Below are 2,720 nucleotides of genomic sequence, written 5' to 3'. Positions count from 1 at the left end.
AGTGTATAGTTAATGCCTGGGGACTCATGTATAGTAAGATTTATAGGAGTAAACGCTATCTTTTTTCTCCTTACAAAAGCTATATTTAATTTTGTGTCATCACTGCCCAAAGTCATTTTCCAATTCCAAGTCAGTCGTACATCCAACACAGGTTTCTTTTCACATACAAAATAAAACCACAGACTTGTCTGAAGTGGGCAAGAAAACTCTGCTTTCTAGAACTGATGTGCAACCAAGGCTGTTCTTGGCTGCCCTGTGGGACAGCTCCTGACTGTCCCCACTGAGCTCCTGGCCCCCAAGTCTGTGTCACTCTTTCCATCAGCAGCACCCTACCCCAGGGTATATGATGGGCCTTCTTTTCGTTAATGTTCTCATATTTATTTTCTATCTCCTCAAATAAATATGAATAATAAGTACCTTAAAAACAGGGATTGCATGTAATAATTCCTCATATCTCTAGCCCTCATACATTATTTTCAACATGAAACGAGCTTAAAATATTAAATAAGATAAAAAGCAAAATAACAGATGAAAGTCAGGTGGTTATGGTGACCGCGTGTGTTTACGCAGCACTTTAGAGCCCATAGGACACCCTCCGTGTGCTTTCCTGTCTGGTCCAGCCTCAGGGGCTGCAGCGCTTTTTTTTTTTCTTCTTGCAAATGAAGACATGAGGCCATTATTATTATTAGCATCTTCATATGCAGATGAAGGACATGGAGCATAAAGATGTTTAGGAGCTTATTCAAGGTCCACAGCCGGTGAGGACCACACCCCCAAGCAGGTCGACCCAGAATCTGTGCTGTTAACTGCAAAGCTATCGTTCCCTCTTCGAAGATTACCATAGGTAACACGTGCCCATCACTCGCAATGGTGCCTGCTCTTCAGGACTCAGTAGATGCCAGCTCTAAGTAGGGTGATCACATAAAAGCTCACTCTCATGTTTGGAAATGAACAATGGCACACGTATCAATTACATCACAACAACAGGTGAAAAAGCAGGGCCCTCTCAGGCAAACTGACTCACACAGTCTTCTCAGTGGTAATGATGGTCCCGGATTATCAGCTCCCAGGGAGAAGAGCACATCTTGCCACAGGCACTTTGTGTGGAGACTCATGAATATTTAGGACCAGGGCGTTTTCCTCTGGAGGGCGGATCTGGGGCAGCAGAGGGGAGAGTGAGGCTGCATCCAGGACTCTGAGGCAGGCAGGGTACCGGTCACACCGAGACCCTGGTATGAGCAAGGTTTTAAAATCCCCCAGTGGGAAACCTAATAAAGTAACTTGGATTATTTTGAATCCACCCACTTATCAGTATGCCCTTCCATGTGGGAGACCCAGATGAGCATCATTAAACCTCTGCTTCTATAAAATCCACACACTATTCATGTCATACACATGGTCAAAATACAAGTGAGATATGGGTACGTATGTTGCAAATTATGCTTATGGCTTTTAATAGTTATATGATTGCAATATGTTGGAATAAGCCTTAAATATGCAATATGTTGGAATAATCCGAAAATCTTAATTATGGTGGAAGCCACTGGGTGGGTGCGTCTGAGTGGGGTGGGAAGGACGCGCCTGAGAGTCAGAGAATCGCAAGGTCAAGGGGCAGCTGTGATGCCCACCCACTCGGGCAAATCACTTTTCACCCTCAGCATCCTCAGGTGTAAAACTGGGGCACACGCAGGCTCCCTGTTCAATATTTAAAAAAATAGAAAAGTAAAATGAAGATCCCGTTTGTCCTTTCTCACTTTTGCAGGATGATTGGGAAAATCAAATAAAATAATGCAAATATAGTTGCTCAATTATTCAACATTTATTGCACACCTCCTGTGTATCACACCTGCATGAAGCACTTGGCTTGCAGACAGGGAGAAGGACAAATAAACTGACAGCTATCCTGCAATGTGCCGAGTGTGCAGGTGAACCTGGCCCTTGGGCTAGCAGGGACAGGCACTCCCTAATTTACCCATCCTCATGGAAACTGTTCTAGAGCTCTGTGTTTTAGCCAGCAAGCCCAGGTCTGTGCTCAAAATGAACAATACTAATGTCAAAATTTATAGCAAGATATTAACATGATAAAGCCAATTTTTACACTGTCTTATAGGTGTTAAAATAGGTACTAGTGAACAACTGATTTTATCTTTGTCCCATTTGCAGAAATTTCTAACCTGGATAATCTTTAAAGTCTATAGAAATAGACCTGGTCATTTTTTTCCATTTGGAACCATCGATTTATTTCACTTAAGTTATCAAAGTGCAAATCATAGCTCCCGGTTTCTTCCAGTCTCAGCTCCTTTTGAGCTGATGTCGCACAGATGAAATTTCAGCTCCTGCCCCTTGTAATTATGCAAGCTGAGGCCTTGAAAGCTGTGACTGCATCAGAACACTTTTCTAACTGACTCTGTTTAGTCCACACCAGGCTGGGAGAGTAAACAAATGCAGTATGTGAAAGGGTAGCTTTGCCTAGGTGCTGCCCAGTTTGAAACTGCAAGAGATTGATTTTTCCATGAAAACCCCTGGATGTGTATCTGCCCTTGTCCTGACCTCTGAGCTGCCTGCCCCTCCCTTTTTGAAGCCCTCTCCTTGTCCACATTCTGTGACCTCACCTCACCCAGGAAAGCCCCGCACCTCCTATCCCCCAACTGCCCTTGGGTAATAGGGCCCACTCTTGGGTATGGCAAGGACAGGCAGGACATCCACCAAATCCATGCCTC

The sequence above is a fragment of the Pan troglodytes genome, chromosome 14 (assembly GCF_028858775.2).
Source record: "Pan troglodytes isolate AG18354 chromosome 14, NHGRI_mPanTro3-v2.0_pri, whole genome shotgun sequence".
NCBI lineage: Eukaryota > Metazoa > Chordata > Mammalia > Primates > Hominidae > Pan > Pan troglodytes.
Note: the sequence above shows the minus strand (reverse complement) of the source record.